Source organism: Apodemus sylvaticus, chromosome 5, assembly GCF_947179515.1.
Source record: "Apodemus sylvaticus chromosome 5, mApoSyl1.1, whole genome shotgun sequence".
Taxonomy (NCBI): Eukaryota; Metazoa; Chordata; class Mammalia; order Rodentia; family Muridae; genus Apodemus; species Apodemus sylvaticus.
In genome coordinates this window covers 34,649,993-34,669,322 of record NC_067476.1, presented here as the reverse complement: position 1 = coordinate 34,669,322, position 19,330 = coordinate 34,649,993, and the positions used below count along the sequence as shown (strand labels likewise).

At 35.8% G+C, this 19,330-nt stretch overlaps 1 protein-coding gene and 1 pseudogene across 1 annotated transcript in view; one reads left to right on the top strand and one right to left on the bottom strand.

Annotated features, from left to right (window-relative positions):
* Window positions 1-19,330, bottom strand: part of Galnt13 (polypeptide N-acetylgalactosaminyltransferase 13) — a 604,615-nt gene that overhangs the window by 357,104 nt on the left and 228,181 nt on the right. The gene's annotated exons all lie outside the window — the stretch shown is intronic.
* LOC127686422 (oocyte-expressed protein homolog) lies at window positions 7,754-10,240 on the top strand (annotated as a pseudogene).

Sequence of the window (19,330 nt, the reverse complement as noted above, 5' to 3'; positions counted from 1 at the left end):
TTTAAGTAGAATGTTGATATAATATTAAGAGAATGGTAAAACAAGGACATATTTAATGATACTAAGTGTAGAAACTAACCAAATCCCATCCCATGGTGCTTGCAACCTGCTAATAAGATCACTTAATTACAAGAATGTCACAGGAAGGCTGGTGCAGATAGATTATAAAATGATTTTTAAAGACCAAACTTTTACAAATGAATATAAAACCCTCAAAGAGCAACAGGTTTTATTCTGAAAATTTAGAGTCTTACTACTGACTAAACATGTTTTTGTTTAAAAATATCATAAAGTTTATAGATCGTAATTCAACACAAACTCATAATGACTAACATTAGCATCCTAGTAATAGAACCAGTGTTTACATACTAATCATTACATATTGATTAAACCAAAGCCTTAAAACAGCATTGTGCTTTATCATACACGAGTTTTTATTTTGTTTTCATGCTGATCCTGAATATATGATTAATTAATCATTTAATCTCTCTGTATTTGGTATGACTAACATCTGTGGGCCTTTCTTTTCTTTTCTTTTTTAAGCAAATAAGTGCTGCAAATGTTCATGATTCAAGCATGAATTAATTTTTTTGAAGTGCCATTTAGGATCCCTTTTGTTATGATTAATCAAAATCACAGACAGCACAGCCTATAGCAGGAAAATGGAATGAAATACTGAGAGTTTTCTCAGTTTACATATTGTTTGTGCTGAATCCTCATTAAACAACTCATATAATTTCTCCTCTCTGTGAGTATCAAATTCTAAGATTAGCCTTTGTCTTTTCATTGTAAATGAGAATAACTATTGAAGTCTTTATTTCTTGTATCCAATACTCAATAGAAAAGATCTTCTAGCAGCCCCCAACAAATACACATGAACACACAAACACACATTCATACACATGTGAACATACACATATGTATACCACATACACATAAACATGCACACACATGCTCTCACTCATGCACACAAACTTGCCAACAATAAATATGCAAGCACACATACATGAATGGATGAGCATGCGCAAACATTAAGCATGCACACACCACATATTGTATAGTTCTCAAGAAAAGAGAAAACTTCTTTAGCAGATTCAAAGCACATATATATGACGCTCTTAGCTGAAGCTGACTCACATGCTTACTTAGAAAAAATTAACGTGGGCAAGATAAGATTACAGTTTTAGACCCCAGACGAACTAGGTTCTCAGTATCCCAATCATAGTTCTACAAATAGAAGAGGAAACATTTTCCAGAAGAGCTGGGTTCAGTTACCCGGATGGAGGAATGAAATCGAAAGATCTGCGGAATTACTTCACTGTAAGTGCTAAAATTGAATCATGCATATTGATATCTAATAGGATAAGACATGAACCAGTAAAATTAATTTAATCCAACTCCTGAAGCTTTTTTAAAACTTGAAGAGATTCATTCTGATGTCCACAAAGAAGATATAAACTATAGTTATTTTTAAAGAAATGATATCTATTGTGTTTTATTATAAAATAAAAGAATTTAAAATTCATATACCAATGTGTCATAAATTTAAAAAATGACAGGATCACAGGTTAGCAAAATACGAGTGATATAAACTTTAAAATGAAAATACTTTATCTGAGAAATTTGAGTTTAGCTGTTTAAACATGGGAAAATTACAGTTCCTTGAGAATCCGGCTTTACCTGGTTGATTTCATTTATTGCTATAGATTATTTAATCATGTTGAAAGGAAGAAAACCTTGAAGGAGAAAATCCTTCATTTATCCTGTAGTAAGGTTTTAGAAGAAAATAGAAAAGTGTTCTTTACAGTATTAAAACTTGGAAATGCTAAGAATAGCTATTTCAAGTACAAGGACACATCAGTGGTCAAAACTGGAGGCTGAGGAAGAACTGAAGGAAGAAGAAAGCAATGCACCTGGTCGGAATATTGCTCTTTTTCTAGAGATGGTGGTATATGACGTGTTCATTTTCATGCATGTCTGCCAAATAACTGCAGTTGAAGGATATTACAGTCCTGATGAGAGAAAGCATTAAGAATGAGGCTCTGGAGTGCAACTGCTAGGGCTAAACAGCTTAAAATCCTGGCTTCATCAAATACAAAAAGCATGGCTTATGGCACTCTGTTAAGTCTTTCTGACCATAAGCCAGAGGCTGTTTAAATTGCAATATTAGTATTGCTGGTATATATTATATGATTGCCATAGAACAATGCTTGGCACCCAAATGACCTTTAATAAATCATAACTTATACTAACACTGGGACAAACAAAAAGATTCACTCAAGTCTAGTGCAAATGTATTCTGAAGAGGCTGCAGGAATTTCTGAGGAAACAACATGGATACATCTGTATTTACTGTGTGATTCAAATATAAGCAACCAACCAAATCAAAACATGTGTGCTAGGACGTAGAGTATTTTTTTGTCTACATTAATCTTTATTGGTTAAATTTTAATTCTCTGTGAGCCTCCTCCAAATTCATTTTTTTCTTTTCTTTTATTGGATATTTTAGATACATTTCAAATGTTATCCCCTTTCATGGTTTCCCCTCCACAAACTACCAATCCCATCCTCCCTCCCCCTGCTTCTGTGAGAGTGCTCCCCCTACCTATCAACCCATTCCCTCCTCCCTTCCTTGGCATTCCCCTACACTGGGACACTGAGCTTTCACAGGAAGAATGGTCTATCTTCCCATTGTTGCCTGGCAAGGCTATCCTCTGCTACACATGGCTCCAAATTCAGTTTTAACATTAATATTTGAACATTTTGTTTTAAAATTACCCTGCAATAAAGGTTAATGGAAACCTATTACACAAAAACAAGACACTGTAAAGTCAAAGTTTTTGCTAGTCATTTTTACCTTATAAAATTATTTTATTTCTTCTTTGAAAATTCCATGGTTTTATACAGTCTGTTTTGATAATACATATCCACCACTACCTCCTCAGCAAGTCTTTCTAGTGAACTTATTCAGTCTCTCTCCACCTCATGTTCTCTTGTTTTATTGCTACTGATAATCTCTGAGTTCCATTAGTGCTGGCCATATGTAAATGGTACATACACTGGGACCTGGGCAACCCACCAGCTATGAAGTCTTCAAAGAATAATGACACTGCTTATCTCAGAAGCTACAAACAGCCAAAAGCTCCTCTTTGAAGGGTGGGACAATAAGTGGAATTTTCACTAGGTAGATTTGATGCAGATCATTTGTAGGCAACCACAGCTGATGAGAGTAAACTGAATAACCATGTTGTGTCTACAAGTTACCTGTTACAGCTCTGCTCCTCATCAAGCTCTCACACTCCACATCCACATTCTTCAATTCTTCCCTGAGCCTTGGCCATGGGATAGGATTGGAGGAGTTGATATAATGTTTCTTCCTGAATACTTACAGTCTTTTATTCTAGGGATTTTGACCAGTTATAGCCTTGAGATTAGCTACTGTCCTTTACAAAATCAAGCTTTTTTTTTTTTTTTTACTAAAGTTGGGAATGGTCTATGGGTGCCAAGTAAATATTAAATAGATAGCTTGCCAGCATGATTATGTAGCAAACCTATGCCCTATGCTCTTCCAATCATTGGCTTATGAGAAAGTTGTGCATCTTTGCTGAAAAGCAAGCTGAAAATCCAATCATCAAGCAATTGATATCATGGCACTGTAGTATAATGGGCACAACTTCCCTGTCATATTGTTATTTTAGCATGATGGGTCACATGGTAGATAAGATCATAGATTTCCTTTCTTTCCAAGAAGCCTTCGTAAGCTGAGAGAGAGATAGAGGGGGAGAGAGAGGGAGGGAGGGAGGGAGGGAGGGAGGGAGGGAGGGAGAGAGAGAGAGAGAGAGAGAGAGAGAGAGAGAGAGAGAGAGAGAGAGAGAGAGAGAGAGAGAGTTTGTTTCCTGGAAAGTTCAAGTTTTATTTCTTTCTACTTGCAACCAAAGCATATGTTCTCTTTAGTGGTAAGGTTCTATCATTTCATTATGGTATATTGCTAAGAGAAAATCTCTTAATTTGGAAGCCTCCAGAGACTCTTTGATCAATAACTGTTAGGAAAATATTTTGTACCTGGCATTGAGACTTTCATTTAATGAACTATGCTTTCTGGCAGTAGTGTATTGTTCATTCATGCACCTCCAGTTTAATAAATATTTGTATATGTGAATGTATAAGAGTATGTGTATGTATATGGTTTAAAAGCAATATATATTTATATCTTACTTAAGAAATTTAATTAAAAATTATATATTCTTTATTCAATTTAGTAAATAATTCATTTCCATTTGGCATCTTCATATGTACTTTGTTTTAGTTAACCTATTCCATACGTTCTCTTCATTCTAATCTAGCTACCCTTACTTAAAACTTTACTACCAAGTATCCTCTCCTTTGCTGTTGGGTGTGCTCTTGGTCCATTTTAATGATGGGAAAATGTTAGATTTTAAGTGTTTTAGTTTGTTTTTTGTTGCAGAGCACAAACATTATGAACTGAAAGTAATTGGGGAGATTTATTAAGGTTACATATCCAGGATCACACTCCATTGAGGGAAAGCAAGAGAGGAAACTAGAGGCAGGAATGGTAGCAGAAGCCACAAAGCAACTCTGTACTGTCCTGTTTCTAAGACTTTCTCATCCTGTTTCCCTATACTGCTCAAGAATCAGGACCATCCACTAAGTGGAAGCACAAACTGGACTGGCCTTGGCTAATCCATTAATCAAGAAAATGTTCTATTGGCAATGCAATGGATGTATTCTTTCAAACGTGATTCCATTTCCCAGATGGCACTAGTTTGTGTCAAATTCACAAACAGGAACAAAGCAAAACAACAAGAAAAATGCATGAAAATAGGATTTCATATACCTTTTCATGCATCCTCCATTTATTATTAATTATTTTTTGTTTGCATTTCAAATGATATTCCCCTCCCTGGTTACTGACTCCCCTTTGATTCTATGAGGGTTCTCCTCCACCACTCACCCACTCCCGCCTCACCACTCTTTCATCCCCTGACAGTGGGGCAGCAAGCCTCCATAAGTCCAAGGGCCTCCCCTCACCTTGATGTTACTTAAGGCCATCCTATGCTACATAGGTTTCTGAAGCCACTGGTCCCTCCATTTATATTCTTTGGAATACAGTTCTTTGGAGTTGAAAATTGCTCCTTTTATCTCTGTGAAAAATTGAGTTGCAATTTTGATGGGGATTGTATTGAATATGCAGATTACTTTTGGTAAGATGGCCATTTATACTATGTTAATCCTGCTGATCCATGAGCATGGGAGATCTTTCCATCTCCTGAGGTCTTCTTCAATGTCTTTTTTCAGAAACTTGGAGTTCTTGTTGTACAGATCTTTCACTTGCTTGGTTAGAGCCTTACCAAGATATTTTATATTATTTTTGACTATTGTGAAGGGTGTCATTTCCCTAATATGGTCTCCTTTGTTTCCTTTGGGTAGTTGTAGGGTACTGTTTTGTTAGAGTTAATTTTAAATTCAACCACTTTGATGAAGTTGTTTTTCAGCTATAGTAAACATTTTTAAGGTAAAAATTTTATGGTCACTTATGCATACTATCATACCATCTGCAAATAATAATATCTTGATTTCTTCTTTATTTCTTCCCTGACCACATGAATATTGAGTAGAAATTTCAGTTTACATGTGTATGTGTTCTTTTTTATTTTTGTTGTTATTGAAGAACAGCATTAGTCCATAATGGTCTGATAGAATACATAGGATGAATTCAATGTTCTTGTATCTGTTGAAGCTCGTTTTGTACTGATTATATGGTCAGTTTCGTACTGACTGATTATATGGTCAGTTTTGGAAAAGGTATCATGAGGTGCTGAGAAACAGTGATATTCTTTTGTTTTAGGGTGAAATAGTCTATAGATATCTTTTAAATCAATTTGGTTCATAACTTTTCTTAGTTTCACTATGTCTCTACTTAGCTTCTGTTTCCATAATCTGTCCCTTGGTGAAGATAGTGTGTTGAAGACTCCTACTACTATTGTATGATGTTCAATTAATTCTTTGAGTTTCAGTAATATTTCTTTAACAAATGTGAGTGGCCTTGCATTTAGAGCATAGATATTCAGAATTAAGAATTCATTTTGGTGAATTTTTTTCCATTGATGAATATGTTTGTCCTTCCCTACCTATTTTTTTGATAACTTTTGGTTGGAAATATATTTTATTGGATATTAGAATGGCTTCTCCAATGTGTTTCTTGGAAACATTTGCTTGTAAAATTTTTTCTAGCCTTTAACTTTGAGGTAGTGTCTGGTTTAATCACTGCGGTGTGTTTCATGTGTGCAGCAAAATGCTGAGTCCTGTTATATATCCTGTTTCTTAGCCTATATCTTTTTATTGGTGAATTGAACCCTTATTAAAGTAGGTTTTGAAAAATATAAACCTATGGGTTACCTATTGGATAGCAGTTAAATATCCTGAGTTCAAGTCTGATCAACCACATCAGAGTATGTATGTATTCCAGTTTTAGGGGATCTCAACACACAGTAGCAGTTTCACACACACACACACACACACACAAACCAATAAACATGTTACTATGAAAGAGCAAAATCTTATGGGGCCTTAGTCCTAGAAAAATTAAGAATTGTGAGAGTAGAGAAGTAGTCCTTCCCAGAGAAGAACCCCAAGAAATGGTTATCCAAATCAGTATGTATATATATATATATATACATATATATATATATATTAGTAACATTAGTTGTTCAGAGCAGTTTTGCACTTATATATTTAGAAATATTTATATATGCATTTATGTGCACATATATGTACATATATCTATACTTAATATATATGCATACATTGAATACATCCATATTATTCACCTCTCTATTCTATCTATCTATCTATCATCTATCTATCTATCAAAACAATTAGAGTCGATTAATTTGAGACATAACAAAGGAAGTATATGTAAGGGTTTGTGGGAAAAGGGATGTAATTTTATCTTAATTTTGAAAAATAAAAATAAAATCTCTAGAAGGATACTTATAAGATACCTTAAAAGATAAGCCATGAAATGATCTGCTAAATACATTGGGTAAATGAAATATATGTTGCTAATATTAATTTCATATGATTCTGTTTACTTATTATTATTGGAGAAAAACACACCAACTATATAAATGCCTTCAATTGTAGCTTGTACTGCAATACTAACATAGTCACGCTTCAAAATTTGTAATGTAAGTAACCAGCAGTGCAGTGTTTAATTAATTTATTGAGGAAAAATTCTTTTTCCATTAGTTGTTTTATTTTTAGTACATAATTCTTTTTTTCTTTTTTTTATTTGATATATTTTTATTTACATTTCAAATGATTTCCCCTTTTCTGGCCCCCCACTCCCCAAAAGTCCCATAAGCCCCTTCCTTCCCCCTGTTCTCCCACCCACCCCTTTCCACTTCCCTGTTCTGGTTTTGCCCTATACTGCTTCACTGAGTCTTTCCAGAACAAGGGGCCACTCCTCCGTTCTTCTTGTACCTCATTTTTTCCATTAGTTCTTGAATAGCAGATGGCCACAGAGAAAGCAAAGGTACATTATTTCTTCTGTAATTCTTAAGCTCGGTAGATACTTTATTTAAAGAAATTTGTTTATACTTATGAAGAACAATGTAGTCAATTTAATACATAATATTTACTACAATTTGTTTGTACCCAGAATGTGAGTATACAGGGGTAAGACTCTTAAGAGTATCCACACACCTGTTTTCACCTTTCACTGTTTGGAGAGATGGTTCTTCAGTGGATCGTACAGAAAAGCTTAACTCTGATCCCGGGAACAATTGGTTGGGTCAACAGCGGTAATCACAGTAGACATCAAGCTTTTCAGCCTTGCCTTGACAGGCAAAGGGGATTGCTCTACATGAAGGAGGCAATTTCGTGCTTGAATAACCCTGCACTATTAAATCAGAAAATTGAGTTACAGTCCTCTCACATCATGGGCCTGGCTGAAAACAAGCATTCCTCTAAGGAACATTGGGAGGAACTTTCGTGAGAACAGGATGCCAAAAAGAAATGCACATCAGATGGCAATAAGGTGTTTTCTTTTGAGCTCACATTTCTGCTTCAAAATGCTTCAAATTCATGCTTATTATTATTTGATAACCACTGACATTTTATAGGTGATATGATAGAAGAATCTAAGCAGTGTTGTTATTTGTAAACAAATATGACTAGTATTACCTAAGATTTTTTTTCTTAATTTTTAAGAAATAATTGTTAGTAATGATGGTCAGTTTTGCCCTTTGTTCAGAATTCTCTCTGGATGCTACCTTTGTAGGGTAAAAAGCAGAATTAAAGGTAAATGTGATACAGTAAATAGAAACTGTTGTGAGTAGTATGTTTTCTATTTTAATTCAATCTATTTTTTTCTGAGTAAACTTCTAATTTAATTTTTCTTAGCAGTGTCTGAAAAGTAGAGCAATGTTGTTACAGACTTTAGAAACTGTCTCTCCATGAACAGGGCACCTGTAAGATAAGATTGAGGACTCACACTCTGCTACTCTGTTATAGAAAGTGACATCCTGCTGTGTGCCCTTCCAGCAGGGGAAAGTTGAAAGGGAGTGAAGAGACTACCTTTGCCCCTCCAAGGCACTCATCTCACGACACTATATCCATTTTGCCTTAAGCTACAGCTATGAATACTAAGGCAGTAGCGATAAGGACTTCAATATAACCATTTTGGGAGACATAAATATTTGGTCAATAGCATTATCCAGTTCATCAAATTTAAATACCATGTTTATGATTAAAAATAGCATCCTGGAAGCTAGGATTCCAAAAGCAAAAAACAAAACAAAACAAAACAAAACAAAACCTCTGTGTCCAAAACAAAAGGAAATCACAAATTAACTGTCATCCAGATGAGAATGATTAGGGATGTTGTCTTCCTCAAGTCTTTGAAAAAATGGATGCCCACAAACAACGCTCCTGGCTAGCTCCAGCTCCCTGGGGGAATCTGAAAACAGATATAGAATAGAATAGGGGGTGTGGGCTTGGTGTGTACTTGTGAAGAAATGTAACTTCATCTGGATGCATTTCCAGAAAATAACTCAGACAAATGTATGGACCTGTGGGAAGCTGTTCGCGTTCCAGTGGGCAGGCAGACATGTCAGTGCTGCTGGCAGAGACAGAGCAGCCCTCAGGACAGGGACAAGTCCTCTAGGAAACAGATATGCGAACTGTGACAGACATCATTGTATTAGGTTTAAAATGATTTTTTTTAAAGCCTTAATCAGGAATTAATTCCACTTGAAGAAATCACACGATTAGGAACTTTGAAATTAATAAAGTTGTCAAACTTGTTATGTGTTTCAAAAACTACTTCTTTTAGATTAAAACAAGAATCAGCTGTGTAAAGGATTTCTAAAGGTAACAATTCAGACAGCAGAAGAGACACATTCTACAGACTCTACTAGCCTACCCTGGGCCACATCTTTGAAAGTAACATGGAATTAAGGAGGTGATTCAAGTTAAGCCACCAAATCAAATTCTTTGTGTCAGCAGTACCCTGGGCAGGGCCTAGAATGTGACAGTCTGAAGACCTGACAGAGGACGCAGTGCAGGGGGGAGGGGGCAGGGGGGGCGGAGGCAGCCCATGCACTTGCGCTGTGCACTCTGATGGGGGGGGGGGGCAGCAAGAAGGGGCGTGGCCAGGCTGAGCAGCTTTGAAAAGCTAGACCTGCTGCCAACCAGCGAGCACACTATCTGGTGCTTGCACTCGGAGGGTTCCAGTGTGGGCTCCCACACGGCTGAGGCTCATGCCAAGCCAGACCCTTACTCTCAGAAGCTACTCAATGTCCCACCTGTGTCCCTGCGACTTCTTGTGCAGCCCTGGTGGTTACCAGTTCAGGAACTCAGTAATCCTTTGGTGCTCTACATGGAAGACTGGATGGCAAAAATGATCATTGGCCAAGACCAAGCCGAAATCTCAGAAATAGAGTGGATGACCCAGACCCTGCTGAGAGTGGACTACTCTGGGAACTTAGCTGAAATCATCATCTTTGGACGACCCAGAGCACAGACTCGAATGAAAAATATTCTTTTGAACATGGCAGCCTGGCACAAAGAAGACGAAGCCCGTCTTGCTAGGAAGATTACACAAGTTAAAGAGTACTTGAAAGCTCAGATGTCCTCAGCCTTCAACTTAAGGATCGAACGACTCAAGCTGGCTGGCAGCCTGCTCCCGCTGGAGTGAAAAACGCGGATGGATTCTTAAGTCACTACACATGTTTTCTTACCTGCCTTCATGAGCATCTTCTGTTTGTTTTTCTTTGCAAATAGCAATTTGTAAAACTATTCCAATATAATTTTTTTTTTGGTATGCGGTTAGTTTCGCCACAGTCAAATTTATAAACCTTGACTATTCACTTGATGTAGGGGGAGTGTGGAAGTTGTATTCCTACAGTTTCTTACACACTTCAGTCCGGGACTCAAGAATGGCACAGTTGACTTAAGTTTAAGTGTTTGAGATGGTGGTAATATATTTCTGGGCTGGGCCCTAACTCCTGTGTCAAGGAAATTATTTTAAGTTACTCAGACTGGGAAAAGGGCATCATTAAAATGTCAATTTCTGATCCTTTTGTTCTTCCTTATTGAGACAGGATATCTACATAGCCCTGGCTGTCCTGTCCTAGAGTTTCCTATGTAGACAAGGATGGTCTTGTACTCGGATCTACCTGTTTCTGCCTCCTAAGTTCTGTAGTAATGTGCTCCACCATGTCTGGCTACCATTTTTTATTTTTTAATTTTAAAATGAGTTTATTGAATGTTATGAAGGCAACCACTTTTGATTTGTCATTAAAATTTACATTTCGTTATGCTGTGTATTAAAGGTCATTTAAAAGAACAGTCCAAAAAAAAAAATAGCATCCTGGGTTTACTTTAGGTTATATTCTAATTTGAAGAGCAAAAAAATAAAGATGTAGAAATGAAAATAGCTAGTCAGTTTTGTGAAATATACATTACATTAACAAAACTAACTGTACTGGACAGGATTCCTAGATCTACTTTTTTTTACAGTAAGAAACTGTTTATATTCAGTTTAAGCAACTACAATTAGAAATAAGCTTAAAATATTTTCCCACATTCTAAAATGTGGAGATAACAAAAGGTCACATTTTAAGCATTAATGATAGATTTTTATTTTAAATATAAAATTATGTGTATTTTCTACCTATGGTAACTTTTGTTTCTAGCATAGCATAATAAAAAATGGTCAAATCTAACTTTGGCACATAAAATACAATAGAATATTCAACTACTAATGTTATAAAATAAAGTAATCTTAGTAGTCAGGTATTCAGGTGACAAATATACTTATGTATTTGGTTTAATATTAACCAATGCTAACTAATTTGGATCTGAACCTGGGCTCACAACCACAGTACCTTTTTCTTTTTTGCTTTCAGCACCTGGCAACTAGCCCAGTAATGAATTTTACTTTTATTCAACACAGATATATTGTATATGTCTAATTTAGAAAAACTTCAAATAGACTTAACTAAAATCATACTGCAATGGTGAATCTCTATGGTATAAAACTTGCTATCATTGATCCAGCTAATATCCCTTTTTTTTTTCTGAGAATAACAAATTTTGTTTTGGTAATTGTCAGGGGCTCATTCTCTGCCTACATAGCTCCAACAGTAGTACAATGTTCTGATCCCAGAATATTTATCTGACTGTAAAATAAGTTCCTTTCATGTGATTTCTAGATATCTAGAATCAGGAGAGTGGTGACTTCTGATAGTAATTTAGGAGGCCATGTTTGATGATTTAAAATGCTGAGGACTTAGGCATGCCAATGTAGAGAGAACAACAATGACTGACAGATGAGAATGTGTGGTTCCCAATTGCCCTACTACATTTTTCTGTGAATTGCCTAAGAAAATTCTTATCAGTACTAGCTGGATGAACACTCTACACCACTTGCCCCTTCTCCCAAACAATTCTTCTCTGTGTTATATGACTTATAGTCAAGAAAATTTTTATAAAGTCATAAAAACAAAATATTTTAATTTTTTCTTAAGAAAGATGCCAAAATTGACCTTTTAATGTCTTTTTTGTGTATTATAAATTACACAATCGAGGCCACAACAAAGGGAAAGTGATGGGGGAGGAGTTGGGGGGGAGGTGGGACTGTATTGGATAGAGGGGCATATACATGGAGGCAGGGGTTTGGAGGAAGAGTAGGGAATTGCTGGGGAGGGGGATTTTTGGGAGGGGGGAAATTGGGAAAGGTTTTACCATTGGCAATGTAAATTAAGAAGATACTCAATAAAAAAAATGAAAAAAAATTACTCAATGCTTTCTATTCCTTCCAAGAGGTATTGTGTGATGGCAACAAGTTTTCTATCAACTGGCTGTAGCTCCAGTCTCAAGAGTTTTCTCTAAGTGTGATCACCAGTTGTTGTTTAAGGAAATGATAAAGTGCTTAGAACATTTTGTGGGTCATGAAGTGCTGTAATTAATCTTAAAATGAAAGGGATGTCCAAACGTCCTCATGAGGTAGGTTACCATGATTGTTTCTGGGGATTTCTCTCAAACTGGAATCATTATGGACTTCTAAACATATCTAGATCTTTTCTTTGTACATTTGTCTTACTTGTTCACTCATTTATTAAAAATATAACTCTGGAGAATGATTGGGCAAAGAAGTTACTGAAACTATATAGGAAATACAAAATACTCTTGTGCATTTAAATTAATTTTCAAGTCAATAGGAAATAACTTAAAATCAGATATTAGACTTAAATTGTAACATGTCCAATATAGACTTTGATTATGGAAAAACAAATCATTCCATCATGGTCAAACAATATGTATTAATGACTCAAGAATCACCTTTTCTCATATGTACATGGTAGTTCCCTGTAACTAGAACACATGAAGATATACAGAAAAATAATATGAGCTACATAAAACTAGGAATACTATAAGACTTTTTATATATCACCATATAGACATCATAAATTAATTTTGCCATATTATTTTTTAATTCTTATTTCAATTCAGGCTTCATTGGAACTAATAGAAATTTACTATTATAATACACACTGCTTTAAAAATCAAGCTTTTTAATGTTGAAGAAGTGTTGGGAAGATGCCACAGTATTACACTGAAAACCAGATTTAGTTTGATTTCAGTTTTAGGACAATAATCCACCATGAGGGAGGTTCTGAAATTTAAAAACCCAAATTATATGAACGTTTTGGAATAAAATTTGTCATTTCCCAATAGGTATCAGCTAGTATTTCAATTATGCGACTACTAATTGTACTATTACTACTCTTATAAGTTATTAATATATTCCCAGATTTAAAAAGACTGGCAAACATATAGTTGATGACTAATAATAAAATTGAATATCTTATTTGTAAAAATTATAATCATTATTAAATTCCAAGTCTAAAAAGTATTCTAAAAAAGACACTTGATAACAATAATAGAGAAATCAAAAAGAAAAATGGTCTTTGGAAATGAATGAATGAAAGTTGTTTGACATTAATATCCAATATTATTCTTAAGTACTAAGAAACTAAGTAAAGTATGAAACACTAGTAAGCATTTATGTGTAATTCTTTAAGAGACATGAAATTATAAGTTCTAATTATCCTATAACTAATAAGATCATTCATTTCTGTTTTCACTTCTGAAAACTATTCAATACTTAGAATTTTGTGCTAAATTTTAAAAGGCTATATTTCATGACATGGAAGTTTGTTTTTTTGAAAAACAAATTGATATTGATTCTTCTCCATATTTTAATTGCAAATCTAAGGAAACAGTATAAAACTAAATAATAAAAGCCAGTAATTATTATTTTACTAAAGAATCCTCTAGGAGTTTATTATGAAAAGGGGAGCTCTATAGATATGAGGTCTACCAAATAAATGGTTTATTTGTACCAAAGCTCAGGAATGCATTTCTTCAAGGATAGTATACTTACAGGTTATTATAACAATACCATGAGCTATCAAGCTGTCTCACTAGTTGAAGATATTAGCCATCCAACTTTTAAAAAAAAAAGGTCTGAACACAGTCTGTAGGAATTACATGGTGAATGGAAATATATCTGCAAGTCATCCTCTGAGTTCCTCTTCTATGTAATGGAACATGTGTTAATACACACACACACACACACACACACACACACACAGTTATGATTGTACCATAGTAACAATTGTAGGAAATCAATGTGAAAATTAAAGGATGGATTTCTTGATTTAAAAAAGTTCTAAAATTCTAGGAAAGCAAATGAACTATCAAAATATATTTAACATAACAGTTATGTTAAAGTAATGAAAAATAAAGGAACAATCTTATGTACTGCTTTTATTTCTACTGTTCATTAAACCAATTTCAGTGTTGCTGTGAGTCTGCATCCATTTTGAAACAGCTTAAGAACCACTGAACAAAAGGCTCAAAACTCAAAGTGATTATGAGAAAAACCACAGATGTCACAAATTATTTTCCAGGCAGTAATGCCTTCAACACCATCTGTATAATGTGATGTTTCGGTTGGTTTAAACAACTTGATGGCACCTTCATAAACTAGCATTCACTGTGAGTATGTGAATCACATTATAAACTCAGCAACAGATCTCAGTACATTTTGCTGTGGAATCTGATTTCAAATCAACCACATAGTAAAATGCACTTAATGACAGCTACTACAAAATGTCTGTCCAAAACATCTGTCTCCTAAACTACCCAAGTGGCTATGAAGTCAAGTAATAAATAGAATTCTGTCAGAGTTAGCTGAAAGCATCCCTTCCCAGATATTTAGTAGGAAAGTGATCCTCATACCAATAATTCTGACACTTAAATAGCTTTTCATCAAAAGCCACTGTGCCTGGGTAGAAAACTGTAGCTCAAGTCTCTTAGGTGTACATGTCAGATGAGAGAAAAAAGTTCTTATGTGCTGGCATCTAGAGCTAGTAACATGGCTCAGCAGTTAAAGGACTTGGATCACATTAAAAACACCTGACCAATACAGATGCAGAAACAGCCAGCCATCAGACTGAGCCCACGGACTCCATTGGAAGAGCTAGGGGCAGGACTGAATGAGCTAAAGAGGATTGCAACCCTATAAGAACAATATCAATGAACTGAACTACCCAGAGCTTCCAGGGACTAAACCACCAACCAAAGAGCACACATAGAGGGAGCCATGGCTCCAGATACATATGTAGCAGAGATTGGCCTTATCTGATATCAATGGGAGGGGAGGGAGGCTTGATGCCCCAACATAGGGGAATGCTGAAGGGGTAAAGAGGGAGTTGGTGAATGGGTGGAGGAGGACCCTCATCAAGGCAAAGGGGAGAGGGGAGGGGAAATGGGATGGGAGATGGGATGGGGAGTTGGTGGAAGAGTAACTAACACATACTAACTAATACATACTAACACAAACAATACACACATAATACACATGAGTAATAAATAAACAAATTTTAAAATGTGTTAGTACCTAGATTTTCTTCATAGGCAGTTTTAAAGTAAAGTAAATAAATGTCAGAAATTCTACATAAATATTAGGACATTCATCAGCCTTCAACTCAACAGCCTTGCAAAAACTACTCTGCTACAAAGTAGTCAGTGCCTGCCCCTCTTGCTTCCTTATCACTCTCCCCTTCTGTTTGTTTTCCATTTCCTTTTCCCCTTCCTCCCTCCCTCCCTTCCTTCTGCCCTCCCTTACTCACTTCTATCTTCCTTCCTTATTTCCTCCCTCCCTCCCTTCTTCCTTATCCCTCCCTATCTTCCCGTCCTTCCTTCCTTCCTTCCTTCCTTCCTTCCTTCCTTCCTTCCTTCCTTCCTTCCTTCCTTCCTTCCTTCCTTCCTTCCTTCCTTCCCTCCCTCCCTCCTGGTTTCTTCCCTCCGTTCCTCCTTCCTTCTCTACTTATTTCCCCCCTCCATCCATTCTTCCTCCCTCCCTACTTCTCTTCCTTCTTTTTTTTTATTTATTTACATCACTATTTTGAAGCAGTGTGCTGTTGTACAGCCATGGATGCCTTTGTGCTCACTTTGTACCTTTGTATGGCTTACATTTATAACCATCCTCCTGCCTCAGTATTCTGAGAAGTAAGATAACAAGCATGAATATCTGCATCCAGCTTTCTCACTTGTAAAACTCTTTCTTGTTCATTTTTAAGTCTAATTTCAGCAATAACAAGAAGTTAACTCACATGGGTAATTTTTCAAAATTTTATTTCATAATTTCTTATAAAACTAACCATTACTGAAAAAATAGTTTCATATATTTTAGGTGAAGATACATTTGCTCATTTATTTCCAATCTACCTGTTCACTAAAACAACTAAGTGTTTCTGATCTGCTAGGAAAGAAGAAACAAACAAACAAACAAACAAAAAACCCAACTAAGTATTTATGATCTGCTAGGGAAGAAGAGACAAAAAAAACAAACAAACAAAAAAACAAAAAAAAACCTAGTCTCTAATGCTCTCTCCCTCCCCCCTCTTTTTCTCTCTCCCTCTCTCTCAATCTCTCTCCCTCTCCCTCTCCCTCTCCCTCTCCCTCTCTCTCTCTCTCTCTCTCTGTCTCTCTCTCTCTCTCTCTGTGTGTGTGTGTGTGTGTGTGTGTGTATGTAAAGAAAATGTTCCAGAAGAAGAGATAGTTTAGTAGGCATGAAGACTGTAGATACACTATGTGGTCTTTGAGAATAAGGTAATTATCACAAAGGATACAGAATGGTCAAAGGTCTTCCAGGGCCTGACAAATACAGAGGTGGAGCCAACCATTGGACTGAACACAGAGTCCCCAATGGAGGAGTTAGAGAACAGCCCGAAGAAACTGAAGAGGTTTGCAACCCGATAAGAAGAACAACAGTACCAATCAACCAGATCCTTCAACAGGTGAGATGGTTGTCAAACATGTTGTCTAGAAATGTATCATGTGGATTTTGTGATTATAGTCATTTTTTCAAAGAGAACAAAAAAGAGGTTGTATAAAACTGAGAATGTTTGCTAAATAAATTGGGCGGGTTTTGTGTGTCTTTATCATAACACTTTCAACAAAGAAACTATAGATACATTGAGAAAAGAGGCCTTCTGACTTCTAAAGGATGTTTCCATCTTTGAATTAGAATCATAGAGAATGATGTGCAAAGATCCATGAGATCAAATCAAACTGACCGTGAGAGAATCAATATCTGTGAGAGAAATAACGCTTTGCTAGATAGGAAAAATGTTAATCACAAAGTTGTGAGCAGGCAGATAAACTGAGAGTTTATTGGAGACTTCAGCAAGCCAGTGACAATGACAGAAGAATTGGAAGTGAAAGAAAAGTTCAATAACATGTAATTTATTTATGGACTTAAAAGAGTTGACAGTTAGCTGGACAGACAGTTGAAGAGCAAAGCTCTGTCCATTTTCAGTGTTTGTCTGCTGAGCAGATTTTTGCATTTTCAATAATTTTTATACACTATTCTAACTCAAACTTGAAAATTCTTTGCTATTCTATAGAATGCTAAAGTTACGAGAATCATGTTGATATAGACAGGTAATATAGGCTACTAGCATTGGAGTCTGGCAGGGTAGTAGACACCCTTTCCACCTCCTCTTTCCATTTAGTAAGATGTCTGCAGTAATCTGCTGCTGGATATTTGCAGCTAGCTCATGTGAAGAATATGAATGAGGAGGAAAAGAATAGACTAGAAAAGGAAAGACACTTTGCATGTGCAAAGTGGCTGTCCCTCTGTAGTCACATATGAATGAAGACTTAAAGAGGTGGCAGCCCTGCCATCTTCACTAATCAATCAGTGAATGAGTTAATGAAAATTATGTTCCTAAATCTTAGTTTCTTTATTTGACACATTAGCATTTTGAGGCCTAGATTATACAAACCATTTTTTTTTTCTTTTTGGTGTGTTTATTTTTTTTTGAAACAGAATTTTATTATATAGACATGACTGTTCTAGAACTCACTATCTTAATCCAAGAAGCTTTAAGCTCACAGACTGCATCTGCTTCCTGAATACTAAAATTAATGCTGTGTCATAACTAAAGTTTTGCCACCTAGCCATAAGTCAAATGCTTACCTTAACAATCTTGTCACTAAGGTAAAAAGACTCTTGACTCCTGAGAGGCAGTGACTAGTCTGTGGAGGGGTGTTGCACCAGATATCTATCCTAGTGACTCTGAGTCCCCATTTATTTAAGAAATGTATCAATCTTGTGAGAGGTGAAGCACATCCTGCTTCCTTTTTCCCCCTTCTAGCACAGTTAATTACGTGCTTCGTTTGTTAAAACCAATGAGAAAATCCTGAGAAATTATACAATCTAGAGTAAAAAACAATAAACAAACAGTAATAAAAAAGAAAATCATGGAAAACACAGGCAGAAAACACACACTCACATATGAAAACACAAAATCAGAAACTGTCTAATATAAGCAAAAGATCAGTGAGCCAAAAACATCAGAAGGAATACAAACAAAACAAAACAAAAACAAAAGAAAACAAAAAGCTAGTCAAACTAAAACAAGAAAACATCTCCAAAAAATACTTTTGACTGTGTTTTGTGTTTAACTTTTATGGCTGGAGAAGGGGCCTTCCCTTAAGTGTGGTTTGAATACCTAGTTTGACACCATTTGAAGAAACAGTTTTTTCTTGTGTGAGTGGTTGTCAGTTGGAGGCATGTTCTAGATTAATTAGTAGGGCTTGTTTCTACTTTTGCTCTTAACCCTGGCACCACATCTAATTTTGATGTTTGCAGGCCCTCTGCGTGCTGCCACTGTCTCTGTGAATTTATATTTGTATCACTTCTGTTGTGTCTTGAAGGCACGGCATCCTTTTTATCTTCCATCACCATTACTGGCTCAGAGTATCTTATCTGTTTCAGCAGTTTTCTGAACTCTGAAAGAATCAATTTGATAAAGATATCTCATTTAGGATTGAGTATTCCAAGGCCCTTTACTCTCTGCACATAGACCCATTTTCAGTTTCTATATTTGTTCCTCTCTATAGCAGGAGGAAGTTTCTATGATAAAGGCTGAGAAAAGATACTTACCTGTGAATATAGCAGGATGTCATTAGGATTTATTTTATTGCTATGTTCCTTTAGCAAGCTAGAAGGATTTGGTTTTCTCCAAGGTACAATGCCTATTTAATCTCAGGATCTGGCCTACACAGTGTTAGGAATGGGTTTGGTTTCATGAATTTGTTTCTATTTCTAATGAGAAAACGATTGATTGGTTACTTCCATACCTTTGTGCCACCATTGCTCCCCTTTATCATCCAAGCAGGTGAAAACTGATTGGTCTGCAGCTGAGTTGTTTACTTTTCTATTTTA